This window comes from Oryctolagus cuniculus, chromosome 8 (assembly GCF_964237555.1).
Source record: "Oryctolagus cuniculus chromosome 8, mOryCun1.1, whole genome shotgun sequence".
Classification (NCBI taxonomy): domain Eukaryota; kingdom Metazoa; phylum Chordata; class Mammalia; order Lagomorpha; family Leporidae; genus Oryctolagus; species Oryctolagus cuniculus.
In genome coordinates this window covers 133,439,748-133,465,292 of record NC_091439.1, presented here as the reverse complement: position 1 = coordinate 133,465,292, position 25,545 = coordinate 133,439,748, and the positions used below count along the sequence as shown (strand labels likewise).

Sequence of the window (25,545 nt, the reverse complement as noted above, 5' to 3'; positions counted from 1 at the left end):
CGGTGTCCATGTGCTTCCCTGCGCTCGCTCTTGCTTGACTGCACACAGGTACTTCCTGGCAGTGAAGCATGAGTTAATACGCTTGGGGACAATCCTCGGACCGGAATAGTGGATTTTTGCCCTAGCTTCTGTGCGTTGCAAAGAGGCAGTTCAGAGCTCACATACAGGATTCTCAAAAGGTCCCAAGTGTATGAAGCCTAGGTTACCCCAATGCGTCGGCACAACCTGGGAAGTTCCCCTGCTCCATCTTGCTTTCCTGTACATTACTATTCTCTTCAGGATTGAATCCTTAAGAAAACAAACAAACAAACAAAAAACTTCCCCGCATGGCTTCTCAGCCTTTAGGCTAAGATCAAGTGTAAAGAAAACTACCAGCCGGTGCCGCGGCTCACTAGGCTAATCCTCTGCTTTGCGGCGCCGGCACACCGGGTTCTAGTCCCGGTCGGGGCGCCGGATTCTGTCCTGGTTGCCCCTCTTCCAGGCCAGCTCTCTGCTGTGGCCAGGGAGTGCAGTGGAGGATGGCCCAGGTGCTTGGGCCCTGCACCCCATGGGAGACCAGGAAAAGCACCTGGCTCCTGGCTTCAGATCAGTGCGGTGCGCTGGCAGCAGCACGCCTGCCACGGGGCCATTGGAGGGTGAACCAAGGGCAAAGGAAGACCTTTCTCTCTGTCTCTCTCTCTCACTGTCCACTCTGCCTGTCAAAAAAAAGAAAAAAGAAAAAAAGAAAACTGCCTGCACCCAACTGAGAGGACATCTAAACTAAGATGGGGATTTATTCCACCAGCTGACTCTTGTTACGAAACCCAAGTGAGATAAAGCGAACTCGGGCTTGTTTCACCCCTGACTCATTTTCTTACTGACCATGACTTACAGGTCTATTTCATAAGGGATATTGTGGTATTGTGGTGGCTTCTGGGAATAAGGAGACAGATGACATCCTAAAGTGTCTGCAGTCCATCTAAAGCTGCGTTCCAAATCAGTGGGAAAGGTAGGCCAGGAAATGAACGGTGTTAGGAATAATGACTAGCCACTGAGGGAGAAGCATAAAGCGGAGTCCACGCCTTCCTGTTTACACTAGCATTTAGGTGGATGAATTTAAAAACAATGAAGTTAAAAATCACACAGTGAAACAAACCATAGAAGTATGAGAAGGAAACACTGTTAAATGAATTTATAATATTGTGGAAGAGAATTCCTTTCTCATGATTACAAAAAGATAAAAGCATAATTTTAAAAATAAAATCTTCTAATTTATAAAAAGAAAACACATACGTTTACATGCCAACGTTATCCCAGATGAAACTCAAAGCCACAAATATTGCCGTATTTTATAACATTTTTTATATGATAGGTAAATGGCTAACTTTCTCTAGCCTTCAGAAATCTCTCACAAACCAAGAAAGAAAAGCTGATTGATATTTTAGAAAAATTAGTAAAACGCAAAGAGGTAGTTCACAGAAAAGGAATTACACATGGCCAATGACACTCAATTTCAGTAAGTAAATAATCACAAATTCAGTTAATAATGGTACCACTTTCACTTTCAAGTTCCTACATTTGAGAAAGACTGACCCCAGTGAAGACCTGGTGAAGTCACTCGCCCCCCACATTGGACTCCCTGGGTTCCAGCTCCAGTTCCTGACCCCAGCTTCCTGCTGACGCAGGCCCTGGGAGGAGCAGTGATGGCCCACGTCCTTGGGTCTCTGCCATCTGGGAAACCTAGACTGAGTTCTCGGCCTCAGGTTTGGCCTGGGCCAGCACCCAAGCCCCAGCCAGCCTGCTGTGGGCATGTGTTGTGTGAACCAGCAGAGAGGGGCTATCCCTGATTTTATTTCTCTCTGGCTCTTTGCCTTCAGAATAAAAAAAAATATTAAGTAATTTTAAAAGAAGATTGTTTCTATAAAAACATAAAGATTGACAATCAGAAGAGCTGTGTCAGGAAACCAACCACTGCCATATATTGTGGATGAATCTGTAAATTGGAACAACTTATTTGGAGGCCAATTACTCTATTAAAAGAGAAAATGCTTATGCCATTAAGTCAGAAATTCTACTCAAAGGAATTAATTTTTCTTAAAGAGTTGTGCAATTGCCCAAGATACATATTTTATAAGAATGCTCATTACAGCATTGTTTGTAACAGAAAGAAAATGGAAACAACTCAAATAGTTATTAATTTTTTATAACAAAGCATATAAGTTATTAAAAAAGAATAAGGCATACTTCACACATGCACACACAGATACATGCATTTACAGGAGATGCATATTTTTAATTTTTTAAATAGATTTATTTTATTTATTTGAAAGGCAGAGTTAGAGAGAAAGAAGGAGGGGAGAGAGATCTTCTAGCCACTGGTTTATTCCCCGAATGGCTGGGACTGGACCAGGCTGGAGCCAGACGCCTGTAACTCCATCCGGGTTCCAACTGGGGTGTCAGGGACCCAAGCACTTCGGCCATCTTCCAGTGCTTCCCCAGGCACCTTAGCAAGGAGCTGGGGCTCAAACCAGCTCTTATTTGAGATGCTGGTGTTGGGTGGTAGCTAACTCGCTGTGCCACAACCCACAACCCACTATGCCACAACACTGGCCTCTACAGGATGTGTTTTTCAGAGAAAAGTCAGATTTTAAAATTGTACATAGTCAGATCTAGCTGGGTAAACAGTGCTTTCTTGGTGTCTATTTGTATTTTCACAGGAGCGATCTGGACTTGTATGCATCTATTAGCTAAGGTGTCTTCATAAAGTGGGATCAGGAGATCCCTTTGAGTTTAGGCTGTACATCTGTATAATGTTTAAAATCTCTAATATTAATGACAGGAGACATAATTATTGAATCATGTTGGTGGTGTAATAAGCGATACCTAGCCCCTCTTCCAGGCCAGCTCTCTGCTGTGGCCAGGGAGTGCAGTGGAGGATGGCCCAAGTGCTTGGGCCCTGCACCCCATGGGAGACCAGGAGAAGTACCTGGCTCCTGGCTCCTGCCATTGGATCAGCGTGGTGCACAGGCTGCAGCGTACCAGCCGCAATGGCCATTGGAGGGTGAACCAACGGCAAAGGAAGACCTTTCTCTCTGTCTGTCTCTCTCACTGTCCACTCTGCCTGTAAAAAAAAAAAAAAAGAAAGAAAGGCAAGCTTTGTAGATGTTCCTGGTGCAGCTGTGGCTTACTTGCCCCCTTTCGATTCCACTCTCCCTTCAGTGAAATATCGACAATAAAAACCCCTGCACGAAAGGGCTGGAGGACAAAGCAAAACTGCAGAGTGTCCACGAGTGGACCTGGACACTAACCCTAAAATATTATTCGCTCCCAGTAAATCACATTTCCTCCCCACGCAAGGACTCAAAAGCACCCGCATGTTCAGAGAGAAGAGCTGTAGCAGTCATTGACCAGTACCTCTCAAATGTGGCTAAAACTTAGAATCACTAGGGCAGTTTTCATAAATCCCTTTGCCTAGGAGGTTCTAGAATCTCTGAGGAATGAAACTCAGGAATCAGCTGTCTTAAAAGCCGCCCACTGATGCTAATATGCACCCAGAGTTAAGAACTGCTGGCTCAGGTCAAAGGAGATGCTACCCTGTTTTGAATTTCTTATCAGACTTTTTGGAGGCTTCAGTGAAATAATATGTTGACAACTTGATGAGGCTTTGTGTGTGTGTGTGTGTGTGTGTGTGTGTGTTTTGAGAGAGAGAGAAAAAAAAATGTTTTCTAAATTCCCAAATCTCACTCACATATCTGGAAGAGACCTTGGAGTTCTGGGGAAGAGTTTTACTAAGACATGGAGTATAGGAGCCAGAAAGAATAACCAAGCAAATCTGTGGTGTCTAGGAAGACAGCGCACTCTACTCATCACTCTTGCTGCCACAGAGCAGGACAGGGAGAGAATGAAGGGTAAAATTCTACTGTCTTCCGTCTCCATTTCACAAAATTAACTATTTTCATTTTACTTGAAATGCAGAAAAAACACAGAGACATCTTCCATCTCTGGTTCACTCTCCAAATGCCTTGCAAGAGCCGAGGCTGGGCCAGGCTGAAGGCAAAGCAGGCTCCCGGACCTCAGTGCATATCTCCAGGAGGGCAGTAGGGAGCAGGTGCCCGAGCTGCCGTCTGCTGCCCGCTGTGGTGCGCATCAGAAGGAAGCTGGAGTCAGCAGTGCAGCAGGGAAGGGAGCCCACGTGTTCTGGTGTGGGGTGCAGGCTCTCCCCGAACACCTGTTCCTCTACCGTGCACTTGCCCACCCTGTGTTTCATGTGGTGTGAGGACAGGGCAAGGGTGTGGGACAGGGTGTGTAGAGGAGTCACCAGCAGATCCCTGGGGAAAGCCGAGAGCATGTCCAAGGAAGGACAGAACGTGTGCCTTTCAGGTCAGCTTCCAGGCCAGGGTCGGTAGTGTCCAGGACGGCACCTGCTTAGGAGGGTGCACGTGATGGAGGCAGACCGACCTGACGGTGTTCCTTCATGCTCCCGCTGAGCACTCCAGACATTTTCTTGTATTTTCCTGAGTGTGTGCGAGAGAGCTGGAATTGTTCCCCCAGGAGGTGGCCAGGGGTCATCGGAGTGACTTCATCACAGACAGCCACTGAAAAGACCATCCAGCCCTGGGGCCTTGCCTTGCCAATAAAGCAGAAACAAGTTGGCAGCAAGACCTTGCCTGCCGGTAACCAGAGGGCTGGCCCCCGAGGCCACCAGCCAGGAGCCCTTTGGCACCAGGTCTGGCGAAATCGTGGAGGACAGAACTCTGCACAGCGGCCCCTGTCCCAGTGCATTCAGTAAATTGAAGGCGATGGAAACAAATCCGGAAAGACCGAATGTGATTCCATTCTGACCTGTCGCAGCGGAGGTGTTTCTGGAAAAAAGACAACACAAGTGTTTCCCACATAAACAGTAACGGGAGCACAAGAGACTAAAGAGTGCACTTCTAGTTCTCACATCATATATTTTCCTTCCATATTCTGCAAAATTCAGCCCACTACATGCTGAGGACATGCGGGATTCCCAAGAAACTCATAGCAGCGAACATCTGCCGTACGGAATGATGACTAAATCTATACACAGAGGAAAGTGATCTTGCAGCCAAGTGTGTGATCCTGTGGGGTAAAATTAGTGCACAGGAAGACGCAGGCCAGGCAGCAGGGAGCAGAGGAGAGAGCCAGGAGAGTCGGCCGAATGTTCCTTTTGGCACACCACGGTCCACAAGGAGCTGCGTATCTTTTCCAAAAGGGAAAGTCTGGGGCCCGTGTTGGGGTATAGCGGGTGAAGCTGTGGCCATGATGCCAGCATCCCATATGGGTGCCAGTTAGTGTCCCGGCTGCTCCACTTCCAATCCAGCTCTCTGGTAATGGTCTGGGAAAAGCAGCGACAGATGGCCCAAATGCTTGGACCCCTGCCACACTGGGAGACCCAGAAGAAGTTCCTGGCTCCTGGCTAGGGCCTGGCCTTTGTGGCCACTTGAGGAGTGAACCAATGGATGGAAGATCTCTCTGTCTCTCTTCCTCTCTCTCTCTGTCACTCCCTCTTTCTATAACTCTGATTTTCAAAGAAATAAATCTTAAAAAAAAGAAAAGGGAAATTCATACTACTGAAATTCATACTACTAGGGGAAGTGGCTTGGGGCAATGCTGGGTTCCTTAGGCAGGTCAGAAAGAAAAGTTGCAGAGTTAAAGATACAAATGCAGTCTGCTCCCAGAGGCCCTACAAGCCTGGGACACCGGCACGCAGGGGCCAAGGTCAGCCAGAATACATTTCCTGTTGAGGCGCAGTTGACAAAGCAATGCAACGGTCAGCAGAGAGACATGGCAGGAAATTGGATTTTTTTTTTAATTTATATAAGGCAAACAAATTTCATATATTTCATATACACAGATTTAGGGCATAGGGATCCTTCCCACCCTAACCTCTCCATCTGCCCACACTCCCACCCTCCCTCCTTCCTTTCTTATCTCTTTAATTTTTACAATGACATAGTTTCAATTTATTTGATAATCATAAGATTAACCTTCCACTAAGTAAAGAATTCAACAAATAGTAAGCAGAAAAAAACCCTGTTCCTCAACAGTGTAGACAAGGGCTGTAAACAATAATCAATTCTCAAAATGTCTATTTCACTCATACATTTCATTTTTTTTTGTATGCTATTCGTTATCACAGATCAGGAAAAATAAACCAGCTCACATCACTTCCCAGGTTTCAACAGAAATGCTCTCTGCTCCTGCTAATACAGACCAGATCCAAAATAATAGCATAGACTGGACCCGGGACCTGGGAGACAACAGAACTAGCCCTGGGGTGGGGAGGGAGCTGTGGAGCCCCCGCTTACATGCTCATTCTGGGATGCTAGCATCTCAGAGTGCCAGTTCAAGCTGTAGCTGCTCTGTTTGTGACCCAGCTGCTTCCAATGTACATACACACTGAGAGGTAGCAGTGTTGGCTCCAGTGCTTAGGGACCTGACACCCAGTGGGAGACCCAGGCACAGGTCAGGGCTCCCAGCTTCGGCCTGGCCCAGTCATAGATTTTTCAGGTGTTTGGAGAATGAACCAGTTGGTGGAAGATTCTCTCTCTTTCTCTGCCTTTTAAGTAGATGAAAAATATTTTTTAAAAAAACACCAAAAGCTTAATTCTGGGAGCAAGTACTGTCTCCCTGGACCCATCACAGTATGCAGGCTGCCTAGAGTAATGTAGGCATCCCAGGTGTTACGTGGACAAACAGGCCCAAGGCATCGTCTCTGGCAGCCAGGCTCACGTCCCTCCATCCAGTTCTCACATCAGCTGCAGCTCTGGGGAACAGTTTTTTTTTTTTTGACAGGCAGAGTTAGACAGTGAGAGAGAGAGACAGAGAGAAAGGTCTTTCTTCCATTGGTTCACCCCCCAAATGACTGCTACGGCTGGAGCTGCGCTGATCTGAATCCAGGAGCCAGGTACTTCTCCTCATCTCCCATGCAGGTGCAGGGCCCAAGCACCTGGGCCATCCTCCACTGCCCTCCTGGGCCACAGCAGAGAGCTGGACTGGAAGAGGGGCAACCGGGACAGAATCCGGCGCCCCGACCAGGACTAGAACCTGGGGTGCTGGTGCCACAGGCGAAGGATTAGCCTAGTGAGCCGCGGCGCCCGGCCAGTTCTTTGTTAGTGCCTACAACTACCTCATGGTGACAATGTCCCACCTCAAGTGAATGTCACTTAATTTCCAATTCCGATTCCTTACCCCACGAGAATCCACTTGGCTCTGCATAAGCTTGCCTAGGAAGGAATTCACCCCTCCAGGAGCAATCTTTAATAAAAGACGGGACGGAGAGCCTACAGATGAGTGATCCGTCCTTATCCGTTCTCCAGCTGGAAAATCCCAGGACAGTTTGCATATTTCTCAGGAGTCCAATCTGAAGCAAGCCCCCGTTGCTAAATTCAAAGTTCACCCTTCAGTGAACGTTCCCTCCACCTTTCTCATTCTCCTGACTCCATTATTGGCGATTCACAATGCAGTACCTGCACCAAAATTCTTGTCACAGGTAATGCTTTGAGAGGAACCCAGATTGAGAGAGACAGTTGGTACTCGGAACAGTGCCAGGAAGCAGACACACCGGAGGCTGGCTCACTCGTGGTCAGACGCGACCAGGCAGCCTTTGCTGACAGTGAATAGGACGGTGAGAAAGCCTGAACGCTGTTGCTCTGCACTCCTGGGGTTGGACGAGGTCCGGGTGCGTGGAAAACCACACATTGATTCTGCAGTTTGTACGCCCAGGCCCGTTGGCAATCATAAGGATGTGCAACTGTAGCCATTCCAAGGCTTTGTTAATTGCCTTGGGGACTTCATAAAAGCCAACGGCAAGTTCAGCTGAGCCCACTAGACACTAAAAGCACTCACGAAAGCCAGCCTGTGTACAAGTGTACCCCCAAGTGAAGAGATGCTGTGCCAAAGCAACCTTCCACTGAGAGGGCACGAGCCAGAGGATACGTGCAGGAGACCGCAGTCCCTCGTGGTCATTCCTGGAGCCATTCTTTAGATTTCTTGGAGGTCCTACTAAATGAAGCCCTGCTGTCACAACCGTGACCTTTGTACTACATCCTCCCGTTGTCTTCTCTCTCTCTCTCTTTTTTTTTTTTTTCATCTTGCTGTTCACTGTCACTCCCGCTGCCTAGGGAACAGTGCCTGAACAAACTGCTTGCACAAGTCCTGTTTCCAGGTTCTGCCTCGGAGAACATAAACTCACACACTGGAGCTCTAGGGTGAGCTGTACTGGCAGATTCTGGGCTCATGGGTCCACAGGCCAGGGCTTGGGCTGTGTATGTGGAGGGTGAATTGGTTAACTGCTGTCACTGTACCCGCCAGCCTGGCTGGTCTCGCATGTCCTGTATTTGTATTCCCATCATTCGATTGCCTCAGTTACAGGTCTGGTGCCCAATCTAAAGTCCACTGAAAGAAGACCAAGTTCTGAGTGGCTTTTCTACTTACTACTTGAATGCTTTACTTAGTGGAGGGTTCAGCTTGTATTATAAAGCAAATTAAAAGTATGGCATTGCAAAAATGAAAAGAAAAATAGGAAAGGAAGACGGGGGCATGGGAAGCTAGGGAAAGAGGGAGGGGAGGGTGGGAAATATTATTGTGTTCTTGAAACTATAAATGAAACACATGAAATTTGTTAGCTTTATATAGATTTTTAAAATTTAATAAAAATTAAAAAAAATCAAATTGAAAATCTTGATCCTGCCCTCAACAGGACTCAGTTAACTGTTGAGACATTGGACTATGTTCTCAGAGTACTCACTGCCTTTCACTTTCAGGGTTGGAAATTCATCTTCCTAAAGTACAAGCTTGGTCATTTCCTTTCCCCTCTCCAAGGCTTCCAATGGTAACTCACCAACTCATAAACTAAACACAAAGAAACCAGTCTGGGATTTTAAGGCCTCTAAATTTTGTATCCCTTCTACTTTTCTGCTATGAACTCAGACAGTCCACTTAATTTCTGGGTTTCCTCCAAGCCTGGCTCATTTGCTAGTCCCAAACATGCCTGTACTTCTGCTTCTATGCCTTTAATCTCTAGAGAAAATGGCAAGAGAATAGCCTCAGAATTCCCCTCAAGGCCCAGTTAATTCTCCTAGCTTTATGTACACCTGCTTTTCTTTACTCTCCAAGAACCCTTTTTTTGACTTCTCTGATGGTGTTAATCTTGCTGCAGCATTTTGTCTTATCTGTGTTCTTGTCTAACCATTTCCAAACTGCCACCGTGTTCCACAGTTAATCTTTTTTGCTTCACAACCAAATCAAGAAAACAGGTCAGCTCGTTTTGGAAATCTTCATAGTGTCTTGTATGTAGCAAGTGGCTATTATAGCATTGTAGGATTGAATTTAGCTCGGTAATAGCCAAACCAAGTTGAGTTGTCCTTGGTAAATCCTGTGCTGATTGCAGCAAAGATAGAGATGACAATCACACCACAGAGAACAAAGCAGGAAGGGTTCTCTTCTCAGTACAAGGGACAGTTCTCCCCGCAATAAAATAAATGAACTGAAGCCAAAGTTTTATGTAAGTCTTGAGACCTCTTGCTTGGATTTTGGAATCAAAAAGCATATCACATGAAAGTTGCCCCTTCTGCTTTGTTTTGAAGATGTGGATTTCTACTTAAGAAAAGATACAATTATATTATGTAGAGATGAATTTGTCTTTTAACTGTTTTGAAGCTGGGATGGTCTGTTTAAAAAGAATACATGGTCATTGAAGACAAAAATGAATTAAAGTCTTTTCAATGCATGGCCCTATTCAGTAGCGATGTATTGCTTTAATTTGTTAGCTGGTACATTATGAGAGCTTGGTAATTTGTTCATCCCTTTAATAGGTGCAAGATTGAAATGGGGTTGAGGAGCGGAAAATAACAATTGGCTGGATGTGCAGAATAATATGTAGGCGTTCTTGGTAATGGATGTTTATTTCAGATGATTACACTGTACAGTGCATTTGAATGGGAAAAACAAACAGGAGGCCAGCTGCACTAATTTTATCAAAGTTATTTATATCAGCAGTATAATTAAAGGCAGTAATTTTAAATTAGGTTTTCTGAGAATCCATTTATAGGCAACACAAGGCAACTTGTCTCTGTGGCATCCAGGCTATGACTGGGCTCTGGGGGCAATGTGCATGACAGCCAATGGGCCTTGTGATTTTGAAAATTAATTATTGTTTCGAAAGACTCTGAAGCTCTTGCCTCCTGCTGTCCTGACCAGCTTAGACCCACTCCACCAGGAGAGCCCGGTCCCTAATTCGTGGAAGTAAAAGAATAATCAGGCACAATCATTTACAAACGGCTTCTCTTATTTAGGAATATGCTAACAACACCCTATGAAGAATTATTCTGGAACTTCAGATTGGAAATACTTTCACAGAAACTTCTTTTTGTAAAGCCTGCATTATTTTCAGCCGTAGTTCATGAGTAACACATTGAAGAATTAAGTATTAAGTGAACTATTAAATGACTATAAGGGGCAGAAACCAAACAAAAATAGAACGAAAGACTCTTTTGGTTGTGAAAAAGATATTTAATGACTAAAATAATTTTTGAGAACGTACTTATGCAACCTTAGGGCTACAGGAATCCACCTGACATCACTATCCCATTTAGAACCTTCTCCACAGGTGAGCCTCTGGCCCCTGCATGGCCAGTAACAGAGAACTCTACCCCTGACACGTTTACTGGGCTCTAACTGGATCATATCGGACAGCGACTCAAGTCTTTGTCTTTCCTCTCACTTCCAAAACAAGTCACAGTGTTACCCTCAAAAGCCACATAGAGGCTGACACCACAGCTCACTTGGCTAATCCTCCACCTGCAGTGCCAGCACCCTGGGTTCTAGTCCTGGTTGGGGCACTGGATTCTGTCCCGGTTGCTCCTCTTCCAGTCCAGCTCTCTGCTGTGGCCCAGGAGGGCAGTGGAGGATGGCCCAGGTCCTTGGGCCCTGCACCTGCATGGGAGACCAGGAAGAAGCACCCGGCTCCTGGCTTTGGATTGGCACAGCGCGCCGGCTGTAGCAGCCATTTGGGGGGTGAACCAATGGAAGGAAGACCTTTCTCTCTGTCTCTCTCTCTCACTGTCTTACTCTGCCTGTCTCCCCCCCCCCCAAAAAAAAAGCCACATAGAATATAGAATGTGCTTAACGTCTAAAACTGTTTTCTGCATCATAGCCCTTTATGGCTTGCACACCCTCATATATGCACCATTTCCCTACAAGTGATCGTCCCACCATCTGTAAGTCTGGAAAACATAGTTTGGAATACACATTTGCAGCAGAAAGCAATTAATTTTATCAAAAACACAGGACACACGTAACAAATATGTAAAGGGGGATTTCCGACAACTGTGGGCCTCAAATGTTCAGATAAGTAGTGTTCTACTTTATTTGCTATGTAATCAGTGAAGGACTCTGATTGTTATCATCAGATAAGGGTGACACTAATTATCCTTCAAAAAGAGTCGTCCATAAAAGAAGAAATGAAAGAAAATTCAATTTACAATAGCATCAAGACCATGAAATACATATGAAGTCATCAATGGGATATAAAATAAAGTACAGAAATAGACCTGCATGATTACAATCAACTGACTTACTCCCAGTGTTTCAAGACAAGACAGCACAACACAGGAAGGAATGCCTTTCGAAGGAGGATTCTGGAACAAATACATAGCCATATGGGAGAAAATGAGTCTCAACCTTTTCCATGTATATTTCACTGGAAATAAATCATAGAACTACATGCAAAAGCTAAAACTATAAAACTTCCAGAAGAAAATATAGAAGAAAAATCATTGTGAAAAGATTTTTCTAGATGTGACACAAATAGTACAAATCCCAAAACAGAATGTTGAATAAAAATTAAAACTTTTGCTCTTAGAAAGATATTATAGAGAAAGAGAATATGAAAAACTTATATTGAATAAAGAACTTGTAACCAGATATCTTGTGCCCTTACAACTCAAATGGTCTTATATTTGAACAGCAACTGAAGAAAAAGATACGAATTTCTAATAAATATATGAAATATGCTTCAGATAATTAATCATCAATAAAAGGCAAATCAAAGCATAATGATACACCATTATATGCCCATTTCAACAGCTACAATTAAAGTACTGAGAATATCACAGATTGGATGCACGACAATTTTAACTTCCATGTATTTTTGGAGGAAATTTAAAAGGGAAAATTATTTGGCAGTTTTATGTAAATTAAACACATCTACAATTTAACCAATAATTTTGTTTTTATGAATTTACCCAAGAGAAATTAAATCATGTCTACACACATGGAGACTTTAATACAAATATGTATAGGTAACAGTTCTATTCACAACAGGCCCAAACTATAAACAATCAAAATTTGTTCATTACTAAACTACACAACACTACATAGATGAGTAGATGAATCTCAAAATAATTATGCTGAGTGAAAGAAGTGAGTGTTACGAGTACATACGATATAATTCCATTTATAAACTGCAAACTAATCTAAAATGAAATAAAGCTGATTAGTAGTTGCTAACAGGGATGAATGAACTCACAGGGTCCATGGAAATTCGGGGGCATTAACAGAAACGTTATCATCTTGATTGTGGTGGAGTTTTATTCAAAACCCATTGGCTCAGATAATTTAAAGGGATACAATCTAGCATTCGATATGTCCTACTTTGGAGAAATCTAAATTTCTCCCAAATAAATTTGATGAGAATAAAAAGCTTACTTGACAATAGTGTATATAATAGCTTGTGGTGAGAAAAGACAGACTGGAGACCGTAGAAGTAAAGAACATTTCTAGGTTCAAAGCAAAAGATGAAGAGTGACCACTATAGAGTATGATAAAGACAATGTGGTTAAATGGGGGAAAAAAAAAAAAAAGAAAGAGGCTGAAGGGAGAGAGAAATGAAGAGAAAGATAAAAATGTGAGCGAAGTTAGTAATGTAAAAATATGTGGAAAGAAAAAAGCACAATGTATGCCGGATAAGGAACAGGTGAAGAGCGGAAATGAAGACATAAAATGAAAGAATAAAAGGAAGAGGTACTCAGGCTCACACATACCACACTGGAGAGTCTGGATGTCAAAGGTTATGAAATGGTTTTGCATCCTAGCAGTGACTCCCACAGTTTCTTAGAAAACCAAGTTAGTTCACTTAGTTACTTTAATAAAGTATTGCTCTAAGCTGGATCTTTGTAGACATGAAGATTATTAGGCATATTTTTGAAATTAAAAATGTATTATTTACTTGAGAGGGAGAGAGAGGGAGAGATTTAGTTGCTAGGTCACTCCCCAGATGTCTGCAATGGCTGAGGTCAAAGCCGGGAGCCTGTAACTCATTCGAATGCATAGACCACCCTAAGAAATTGTTATGACAGAAGTCACTAATGTGACTGACCTGGAATCGCATTTCCTTTGAATCAGATCTGTGTTGAGACAGGATTTAAACTGGGTTCATTTAGCTTCCATGAATGAACAGCAGCTCTACAGGAGAACAAGCTGTGGGGTCTAGAGCGTTCTTTGCTCTCTGGATTAATTCAGAAGTTCTTTAGGAAAAGCTAAAGGCTACCTACTGCTCGAGTGCTCTCAACAGGGTTGTTGAGAAAGAGTTAAAATGAGTTCGGAATTATCCATTCCCCACCATATGCTTCCAGGAAGCTGCTCATATTTCTAGTTATTATGGCATCAGAAGCAGCTAGGCAAATGTGACCATCTTTTTATGCACATTTAGGATCCCATTAAGAATACTGGCCAGCCAGCGCCGTGGTTCACTAGGCTAATCCTCCGCCTAGTGGCGCCGGCACACCGGGTTCTAGTCCCGGTCAGGGCGCCGGATTCTGTCCCAGTTGCCCCTCTTCCAGGCCAGCTCTCTGCTGTGGCCCGGGAGTGCAGTGGAGGATGGCCCAGGTGCTTGGGCCCTGCACCCCATGGGAGACCAGGAGAAGCACCTGGCTCCTGCCATCGGATCAGCATGGTGCGCCGGCCGCAGCACTGGTGGTGGCTGCCATTGGAGGGTGAACCAACGGCTAAAGGAAGACCTTTCTCTCTGTCTCTCTCTTTCTCACTGTCCACTCTGCCTGTCAAAAAAAAAAAAAAAAAAAAAAAAAAGAAAAGAAAAAGAATACTGGCCTGAATGAAAATCTGAGAAACAAATACAAGAAGTTGGAGACACGGGCCTGGCCAGGAGTAACCAGAGGAACTCCTGAGGTTCACTTATGGGTACAGACAAAAGAACAGTTAAGTGTCAAATTTCAACATTAGAGATCATTGCTATAGATAGTTTTGGTCTGGAGAAATTTCAAAGCATAACCAAACATGTTCATGGTATATTCAACAGCTTGAGCTATCACCTTAGATTATATCCATCAAGTTAAACAGATTCCCGATACCATGCTTAAGTTACTGCGTATGTTGGATTCCTATACAGAATTATTGAAATTGTAAAAACTCTAATAAAGTTTAAAAATATTGTTTGAGGGGCCGGCGCTGTGGCTCACTTGGTTAATCCTCCGCCTATGGCACTGGCATCCCATATGGGCACCAGATTCTGTCCCAGTTGCTCCTCTTCCAGTCCAGCTCTCTGCTGTGGCCCAGGAAGGCAATGGAAGATGGCCCAAGTGCTTGGACCCTGCACCCGCATGGGAGACCAGAAGGAAGCACCTGGCTTTTGGCTTTGGATCTGCGTAGCTCCGGCTGTAGCGGCCATTTGGGGGTGGGGTGGGGTGGTGAACCAACGGAAGGAAGACCTTTCTCTCTTTCTCTCTCTCTCACTGTCTAACTCTATCTGTTAAATAAAAAAAATATTGATTTTGAGAGACAGAAATGGAGGGGGGAGAGACAGAGACAGAGAGAGAGACAGAGACAGAGAGATACAGATAGGTAGACAGAGAGACCACTTATCTATCTGTTCACTCCCCACATGTCTGCAACAGCTAGGGCTTGTCCAGGCCAAATTTAGAATCTGGGTCCTCAATTCAGGTCTTCCTAGTGGATGACTGGGACCCAATTACTTGAGCCATCACCTGTTGCCCTCCTTAGCAGGTAACAGAAACAAAGAGCTCTGTTGAGGTGGGAATTGAACCCAGGCACGCTGATGTAGGACAGGGAAATCTTAACTGATAGTTCAAATACCTGTCCTACACTGATACTCAAGTCATAGCAAAATCACAATTAATTTTAGATTATTTTTGAGTTTTAGAGTAATTAGTTAATAATTGGGCCAACTGTTAAGGATATCTTCTATTCACTAAAATCATTATCCATACCAAAGAGAATGCTTATTTTTCTATTTCAAATGCCAAAGAGGTGGAAATGGACAGTAAGACAAAAGAGTGTAAAAAGACTTCACAACGTTAGTCTCAGTTTTAAACTTCCTTTGGTTTAATTTATGTTTTTATGATTTTAACTCAAAATTGCATTATCATGTCAGTCTGTAAGTGCAGTTTCTGTTGTCCCTGAAGTCATATTTAACACTTGGCAAATACAAGCATTTTACTTAATGTTATAATGTGTCTTTCTTGCATTTCCTACATGCTAATTTATAAATTGCCTTTGCTATAAGAAGCTAAAGAATACTTAGTACTGATGTTGTTACTAGACTTCATAAAGTCTGTCACTTTTCAAGAATAAAATGACAGTTTAACTTTGATTCAGAGAGCATAGGGAAATCAAACAAGAACACTGGGAGAAGAAAGAACTGAAGTTATAATTCTATATAATTCTTTATCTATGTTATGTTAAACTATTACTAAAGTAATAGTTATTATGACTAATAATAGTACAAGAAAATTGTGGCTGTTACTGTCTAAAATAAATGAATTACTGTGATATTCATAAGTCTGGGGTTTCTAGAATATCTTGAGATGCTTTGCTACCGACAGCTGAAGTTCTATGCTATGTAACTGCCATGTATTAGGCCAGCCCAGGAAGCAGAAGGGAAGACATGAATTCCTCAAGTTATGTAGGAGTCAGTGATATCTTGGCTGTGTTTTGGTTATTGGGTTGGGTGTACCCTAAAAGTTCATGATTAAAGGGTTTGTCCCCAGGGTGCTACTAGGAGAGGGTGGAACCTTCAGCAGTTGGGACCTCATGGGAGGTGTTTAGGTGATTGGGGGTGGGCTCTTCAGTTGTCATGAGAGGATTGCCACAGAAGCCTGAGTTTGCCCAGTCTCTCTGCTCCTGCTTTGAGAGGCGACCACTGGCGCATTCTACAGGTGCCATTCACTTTGTGGTCCTCACCTGATCTGAGCTCATGCAGAAGTTATTGGCTTGGAACTCCACAACCCGAGCCGTCTGCCTCGGGTATTTTGTTATAGTAATGTAAATTTAACTAATGCCATCTAAATTTACTTTAATGCAAAGTAAATATTTGTGTGCTAGGAATAGTGTTTTCTTCTTAAGACCAAATAAGAGTGGAACTTTTTTTGAGAAGCATAAATCCAATGGAAATATGTAGAGTCCCAAAGAATTCCAAAAGGCAACATTGTAGAATAGTCTTTCACTCTGATTTTAATTTATCTTCTGGACCTTATTGCTAGGTTCATTTCAAGATTAGTGATAGAGCTTAGTGGGACCAAACCAGGAACTACGTTGGTTTATCTATGTTATGTGAAAGATTATCCAAACTTGCCTAATTTCTTTGGTTTGATTGGCACTGTTTACAAGTGTTCAGAATCTGTTGAATTGAAGGTCAATACACTATTTGTGTCTTTTTGTTATTGTGTAAAAAGACTCATTTATGAGGCTGGCACTTAAAAAGACTTATTAAAGTTGCTGTCTGCAGTGCTGGCATCCCATATGGGCACTGGTTCAGGTCCCAGCTGCTCGGCTTCCAGTCCAGCTCCCTGGTGATGCATTGAGGAGAGCAGTGGAGGATGGCCCAGTTCCTTGGGTCCCTGAACCCATGTGGAGACCTGGAGGAGGCTTCTGGCTGCTGGCTTGGGCCTGGCCCAACCCTGACCAATGTGGCCATTTGAGCAATAATCTAGTGGACGAAGGATCTCTTCTCTTTCCTTCTCTCTCTCTTTGTAACTCTGCCTTTGCAATGAATAAATAAAATCTTTTTAAAAATAGACAAGATGAGCAACTTGATATGTTATCTCTCTTAGTATTTTTTTTGTTCTACTTAATACTATTGGTTGAATACTGTAATCAATACACAATTCTTCTTAAGTGCTGAAACTTAACTGAAAAGTGATCGCTGTTAAATATAAGAGTGGGAATAAGAGAGGGAAGAGATGTGCAATTCGGGACATGCTCAAGCTGACTTACCTCAAACGGTAGAGTTAGAAACATACCAGGGGATTCGAATTCAATCCCATCAAGGTGGCACGTACCAATGCCATCTCACTAGTCCAAGTGATCAATTTCTGTTCACAATTGATCATAATGATAGGACTAAGAACCAAAGGGATCACATAAACAAGAATAGTGTCTGCAAATACTAGCTGATAGAATCAAAAAGGGAGAGAATGATCCAACATGGGAAGTGAGATACACAGCAGACCCATAGAATGGCAGATGTCCTAAACAGCACTCTGGCCTCACAATCAGCCCTTAAGGCATGCGGATCCAGCTGAAAAGCCCATGAGAGTATTTCAGGCATGGCAAGCCAAGACACTCTGGGGGAAAAAAAAAAAAAAAAAAAAAAACACCCTAAGAGATCCCAGTGGAAAGAACTGGTCATCAAAGAAGGAGGTACCTTTCTCTGAAGGGAGGAGAGAACTTCCACTTTGACCATGGCCTTGTCTAAATATGATCAGAGTCAGTGAACTCAGGGGGCTTCCATAGCCTTGGCAGCTCATGACAAGAGCCTAGGGTGATTACTGATGCCATAAACAGGAGTGTCAATTTGTTAAGTCAACAACAGGAGTCACTGTGCACTTGCTCCTCATGTAGGATCTTTGTCCTTAGTGTGCTGTACATTGAGATTTAATGCTATAACTAGTACTCAAACAGTATTTTTCACTTTATGTTTCTGTGTGGGAGCAAACTGTTGAAATCTTTACTTAATGTATGCTAAACTGATCTTCTGTATATAAAGAGAATTGAAAATGAATCTTGATGTGAATGGAAGGGGAGAGGGAGTGGGAAAGGGGAGGGTTGCGGGTGGGAGGGACGTTATGGGGGGCAAGCCATTGTAATCCACAAGCGGTACTTTGGAAATTTATATTCATTAAATAAAAGTTTAAAAAAAATAGACAAACAGACTTGTTTATTTATTTGAAAGGTAGAGTTATAGAGACAGAGAAGAAGAGACATACACAGCGAGAGAGAGAGAAAGAGATTTTCCATTTCTTCATTCACTCTTCAAATGGCCTCAATAACTGGAGCTGGGCCAGGCCAAAGCCAGGAGCCTGGACTTCCATCTGGGTCTTGCACATGGGTGGCAGGAGCCCAAGTGCTTAAGCCATCTTCTGCTGCTTTCCAAGGCTCAGTAGTAGGGAGTACAGTGGGAAGTGGAATAGCTGGGACTTAAGCTGTTGCCCATTTGGAATGCAACGTAGGCCATGCCCACCAATGGAGACATTCTGTTCCTATTATTATGAACGGCTTCTAAATCTCTACTTCCACTCTCACAATGCTAACACTTCCTTGCTTTCTGGTGAGTACACTGTCCAGGCCATATTCCTGATCCTTTATAGCAGATTACAAATAGATAAGAATTTGACTTTATACATAGGTCCATTACTCAACAAATTTAACTGAGATTAAGTATAAAGGTGCTCATATGCAGCACAGCTAGTGACTATACTGATTTTTTTACCTTATCTGGAGGGTTATTTTGAGAACTGGCTTTAGGTTGCTATTGACCTCCAGTGGAGAACAGGGAAATCCCCTAATTCATTCCTTTCTTTCTTTTTCTTTTTCTTATTGAATAAATTGAGATAATAAAAAGCTAGGTCTCTTCTATTAAAATTTAATTACCTGAAGGTCCCTCCTGCCCCAGCTTAATAGTCAGTGTTTCAATTTTCTATAGAGTACTAGATCAGCTCGATTTATTTTCCTATTAAAATGTATGGTGCCACTGTCCACTTAAAGATGTATGTTAAAAGTCACTTCAGTTCTCACTGGGTTTATAAATCATTGCCTTGCATTCTGGTTGACTTGATTGTGTGTTTGCCTTTTGATTAAGGAGACAAGTTTGCTAGATCTCTTTGTGAAGTTCTTTCCATAATGACTGTTTCAATTAGGTTGTTTTGTGTGCTCTAAAGAAAACGGATGGGTGATTAATGGAAGCTTGGGAGATACATTGCTTATCTTCCCATTTGCTCTTCTAGAATTCCAGATTTGCCACACTTATTTTGGAGAGCTCAGGCTGTTTCTGTGAGTCTGTCAGAATAATCTTGCTAAAAACATCTGTATTTATGGAGTGTTGCAACCTGAATTATTAGCCTACAGGGAATGGAATTATAGACTACCATTATCAGGCAATGAACTGGACAGATTCAGATTAAGAATATGAAAACAAAATCCTTTCAATTTAAGCTAATCACTAACTGAAATACTGTATTATCCCCCACACTTCTTATTTTGTTTTTAAAAAAGATGACTTATTGCTAAAAGTGGATAGTTCAGGATAGAAAAAAGAAGTAAATTTATATGAGTAAAGGACTCCTAAATATTGGTTTTAAATTGCCAATCAGGGTAAAATGGCTATAGTGTCTCTTTAAATAACTCTGCAGGGAATGTTTCTGATAACTAGCAATAATCTCAATAATTTATGTTCCTTTAAACACTTTTCCCCTTTTTGTGAGTGGGAAGGTAAGCAAAATTTTTGATTTTTCAAAATAGGGTTTTAGTTTTTTCTCTGTTACTGTTTTGTCACAATAGAAAGAAAAAGGCAGAGGGGGAAAATGTGAAAGAAAGTTATGACTATTCTCGACAAATCGAGTGGCATGAGTTTGGGGCTAACGAAGACAAGACTGTGAGAGTAAGAATGGCAGCGCTACTGTGCAATGTTTTTCCTAAGCTCTCTTAAAATTTAAATGTTTTTCTTACAAAAATATTCAGTAGTCCTGCTACAATGATACTAAATTTTTTCCCATTTTTTAACATATAAACTTTATTATATTTAGGTTAAACTAGTATGTCTGCATTCTTTCATATAAAACATTTTCTTAAGCATGTTTTAATTGCTTTAGATAAGATACTATTTTCTCAGAAATGTCCTTCAAGCTAACATTTTCTGAGTAAGATGGCAGGAAGTGCCCATACATATCTCACCACAGCAACAATAATCTCACAGCCACAAATAGGCAAAAGGAACCTTGATACTCAGATAAAAGTTTGTGAAACCCTGTTGGGCCCCTACCCCTTGAGGGCAGACCCACACTGGGGTGGCCAACTCAATGACCTTGATCTTGGCTCCAGACCCAGCAGCGGCCCCATCCACCCACTTTGCTACATCCTTGAATGGCCTTGGTGCTACTACCAAGACCAGAATCTGCCAAAGGACCTGAGGGAGTCCTCCACAGTTGTACTTTGGAAAACAGCCCCTCCCCCCAACCTTGGTCTCGCCTGTGGGTCCTTTAATGGCCCTCTCCCGTAGCTGCAGATTCTCTCAGGGGTGGTCTGAGCTCAGTTCTGCTTGCAAAATGACGCAGAGGAAGACACACCCATTTGAGATCCTGGAGCAGTCTTGCCAACCACAGTGCCACAGCAGATCCTCAAACAGTCCTGAAGCGTGGCCCCGGCCCCTCTGGGCTGCAGTCCAAGAGTCCTTATGCCTGCCCATAGGTCACGAGAGGGGCAATCTATGAAGGCCCCCACAGCCATGCCAGCCAACCTACATCCCATAGCAGATCCTGCAAAGGCTCTGACACTTCTAGCTCCTCGCAGCTTATGAGCAGTTTTGCCTTCACAGGGACCTGGAGGGCAACATGCATATTGGTGCCCACTGCAGGTTGGCACGCTGGCCTCCCTTCCTCTGTGTGGATCTTGAAATTGGCACTGTATGTTGGGTTTAGTCCCTCTCAACTTTAGTGGGAGAGCGGGAAACTGCTGAGAGGCCTGGTCGTCTGAGAATCCCAGAGGCAGACTTTAAGACGTGGATCTTGGCTGTATAGATCTTCAAGTAGCCCTGTGATTCTATTCTAGTCCCTCTCAGCCACCACTGGGAATACCACCTGTCCAAGGATCGTCCATTATCCAGAAAGAGCCTTTCCAGGGACTTGGAGGAAGCTACATCCATCCATACACCTGGTAACAGTAACCATCGTCAGACCCTGAAGTGGACCCTCATCCCAGTGCCAGCCCTACAGACCAAGTTCCTGGGACAGTTCAGTTCACCCAGGGTTCAGACAGGATCCACCCCTATTAGAGGCCCTGGTAACAGGCCCACGAACCACAGGCCCCTCTGTAGACCCAGCAGCAGTTACACAACCTAGCTTCAGTGTCAGTCCTGACACTGGAGGAAATCCCACCAATGAGGAACTTGGCAGGAGAAGGGCTTAACCTTCTAAAACCAGTCTACAGCGGCTGGCACTGTGGAGTCGTGGGTAAAGCTGCTGCCTGCAGAGCTGGCATCCCATGTGGGTGCCGGTTCGAGTCCCAGATGCTCCACTTCCGATCCAGCTCTCTGCTGTGGCCTGGGAAAGCAGTGGAAGATGGCCCAAGTGCCCCTGTACCCGTGTACCGCTACAGAAGATCACATCACAAAGGAAGGCAGCAAGAGAGAAAAGAAACAAAGATGTATAAACCAACAAGAAACATATAAAAAGTCCATAGTTAAGTCCTTATCTACAAATAATTACCTTGAATGAAATGCATTAAATTTGCCAGTCAAGAGAACAGAATGACTGAACGGATAAGCACAAAACTCAATGACACACTGCCTACGAGAGACTCAGTACAGCTTTCAGGACACACACAGAGAGAAGGTGCAGGGATGCAAAGACTATTCCATGAAAATGGGCACCAAAAGAGCAGGGATGGCTATACTTCAAACAGAGAAATAGAATTTTAAGTAAAATAAATGCCAAAATATAGGAAAATGTCACCATATAATGATAATGGTGTCAACTCATCAGGATGTTGTAACAATTGTATTTATGCACCCATGGTTGGAGCACCTCTGCATATTCAGCAAATACTAATAGATCTGGGAGGACAGATGGATACCAACGCAGTAATAGTAGGCAACTTAAATATTAACTTCCAACAGTGAACACATCATCCAGGCAGAAAATCAATGAGGAAACACTGGATTTGGACTATACGTTAGGCTGAATGGACCCAAAAGATATATATAGACCATTCCATTCAATAGCAACAGAATATACACGTGGAACATTCTCCATGATAGAGCCTATGGTAAGCCTCAAAACAAGTCTGAATAAATCTAAGAAGACTGAAACCATAAACATCTTTTCTGACCACAGCCGTATGAGATTAGAAATCACTAATAAAAGGAAATTTGGAAAACATACATATATGTGGAAATTAAACAACATACTCCTGAACAAACAGGTGAATGAAAAAATAAAAAGAGAAATAAAACAACCTTGAGGCAAACGAAAATGAAAGTACAATATGTTAAAAGCAAAAGCAGTTCTAAGACCAAAGTTTATAGCAATAAAAGCCGCATTAAAAATGATCTCAATGAACTTGATGCTATACCTCAAGGAAGTTGAAAAGAACAAACTAGGCTCACAGTTAATAAAACGAAGGAAACACAAAGATCAGAGCATAAACAAATGAAATAAATATGAGGAAAACAACAGAAAATATCAATGAAACTGAACATGGGTTTTCTAGGGATGGGTGAGGGATGGATAGAGAGAGGGAGAAAGAGATAACTAAAATGTTTGCTGTCCACAAAAACTGAGGCAAATTCAGGAAGCTGAATAATAAGTTTTGGCCTATAGGAAAGAATATTATTTAATAAGGTTTGTCTATTAGCATAAAATAAAATTTGGGATTTTCCTTTTTACTAACCTTAATGAAAAAAGTTTTCTTGGTTAAAAATAGAAAATTAAGACTGATGAAATATTTGACTTCATATAGATCCAAGTTTCTGCATATTAGGCTTGACTATTTGATAGTGAGATCCGTTTTCTCTATCAATGATAATACCCACTGTGCAAATACTGCCCCAGTATTAATTTCTTTTTATTATGAACTTCAGTGAATCAGCGATTTTACAGCACGTCTATCATTTTCAAATGATCTGAACAAGTCTGATCCATGAAAATAGATAGGTTGGGCATTGTTTTGCAAGTCTTCTACTTAATTATAGAGATTTTATTCACTTTGTCATTCTGTCGTCTGGAGCAGTTGTCAGCAAGCTGTGGTCCCTGAGCCAACTTGGCACTGATGTCTTTGTTGGGAGTAACTTTTGAATGGCATGTAGACATCCCCATTCATTTGCTTACTGTCAATTGCTGCTTCTACACATCATGGCAGAGGTAAGTATTTATGAAGCATTTCGTGGTCTGCAGGGTTGAAAGTATTCGCTATTTGGCCCTTTACAAAAAGTAAATTCCTGGGTGGGGGAGAGCAGACAACACACAATGATTCAGGGAAAGTATGGAAGAATAAAGGATCTGATAGTCATCTTGGAGAAGAAGAAAGATGAGCAGTATATGAAACAACAATGGAGCATATTAAAACTGTAACTCCACGGGCAGGGGTTTAGCCAAGCTGTTAAGAGGCTGCTTGTGATGCCCGCATCCCAAGTCCTACGTGCGTGGAATCTAGTTTGAGTCCTACCTCTATTTCCAACCCGGCTTCCTGCTAACGTGCACCCTGGGAGTTTCTGGTTTTGTTTCTTGCCACCCCCACGGAGACACAGCATGAATTCCTGGTGATCGGCTTCAGCCCAGCCTAATCCCAGCTGTGGCAGGCATTTGGGGAGTGAACCTGCAGATGAAATATCTCTTTCTGGGCTGGTGCTGTGGCCCAGTGGGTAAAGCTGCAACCTGTGGTGCTGGCATCCCATATGGTCACCAGTTTGAGTCCCGGATTCTCTACTTCTGATCCAGCTCCCTGATGATGTACCTGGTAGGGCAGCAGAGGGTGGCCTAAGTGCTTGGGCTCCTGCATCCATTTTGGGGACGTGGGTGAAGCTCCTGGCCCCTGGCTTTGGCCTGGCCCAGCCCAGCCCTGGCTGTTGTGGCCATTTGGGGAGTGAGCTAGCACATGGGAAACCTCTCTCTCTATCTCTACTTCTGCCGCTCTGTAACTCTGTTTCCCATAAATAAATTAAAAAAAGAAAAGAAAAAAGATCTGTCTTCCTTTATCCCTGCATTCCAAATAAAATTAAAATAAATATAAACTCTTTTAAAAAGTTATAATAAAAACTCAAGAAAGAATGGGGAGGAAACATACAGAATATATGAATTTAAATGTCTGGACAAAGTAAAGGTGAATATGCAAATGTACAACTGTAATAATTAAAAAAAATCTGTTTTTTCCTTCCCTATTATGCCTCCAAAGTATTGTTATAGACATCACCTTTGGGGAAAAAACATAAAAGCACAGGAGTTCACTGTAGCCTATGTTCCCACTGTGACTATATTTTTGGCTTTTCTCAAATCATCATGGTTATAGAAGGCAAACAGTACTATTTAAGTTGAGTGCATTGCACAACATCCAAATCTCCTGTGATTCATTTTTCTAGAATATGCTGAACTTACCTTCATCTCTGGTAAATTATGTCCCTGGTTCAGCACATTCCTGAGAATGAGTTTTTCTTTGAGCACAATATGCTCTATTAGACTGGATATTCTATCAAAACGAACGGATTCTCAGCACTGAAATAGACTACTAGAGCCCTCACATTGACTTATATGATACAAAAAGAACATTTTCATGGAGCATTTTTGAATTTATCTACACTAAGCCTAATTTCCTCTAAACCCACAGGAATGCCTGATATTACTCTGGAAGAGAAATTCACAGGCAGAGAGTAATAGATCAAAGCATATTGCACAAAAAGGGTTTATTGAGGAGGGGGTAATTGGTGATCTTCTACATTTTCTCTTTATAGATCTAACCATCGGAGAATTGATCTGGTGAACTTTTAAATAGATTTTGGGGAGCTCATATCATCATGGGCTCAAAGTGTTGCTGTCTCTAGAAGATGCAACTATTGAATTTATCCACAGAGGGCCAAGGAGCAATATATCACTTCTTATTTGATAGTTTTAATGCATGGTGATTTTAAAAAAATAATAAAAGTATCAAGCATAACTACACACAGCATTCTGCCTCAAACACAAACTCCCCAAATGATACTATGGAGTCTACAGTTGTTTATACTGTTGTCTGCCCTTACTCAGTTTCCGTCACCATCAGTTAACCACAGTTTAAAAAATTGTATGGAAAATTCCAGAAAAAGAACAAATCCATGGGGTTTAAATTGCATGTCGTTCTGACCAGCATAATAAAATCTCAGACTACCCCACTCTGTCCCACATGGAGATGAATCACCCCTGTGCACAGTGTTTCCAAGCTGTATAGACCACCCACCCTATAACCACTAAGTAACCATCTCAATTATCAACCAGCTGTCACAGTGCTGTAGCGTTTGTGTTCATGTAACCCCAGTTTACTTTAAGC

General features: G+C 42.7%; 1 protein-coding gene and 1 long non-coding RNA gene across 12 annotated transcripts in view; one reads left to right on the top strand and one right to left on the bottom strand.

Moving 5' to 3' along the window:
• Positions 1–25,545, bottom strand: part of MARCHF1 (membrane associated ring-CH-type finger 1) — a 1,003,118-nt gene that overhangs the window by 101,257 nt on the left and 876,316 nt on the right. The gene's annotated exons all lie outside the window — the stretch shown is intronic.
• Positions 21,005–25,545, top strand: part of LOC138843420 (uncharacterized) — a 38,513-nt gene continuing 33,972 nt past the window's right edge. The window contains exon 1 of the long non-coding RNA XR_011378118.1: positions 21,005–23,390. This is a non-coding gene — a long non-coding RNA (uncharacterized lncRNA). The remainder of the gene's footprint in view (positions 23,391–25,545) is intronic.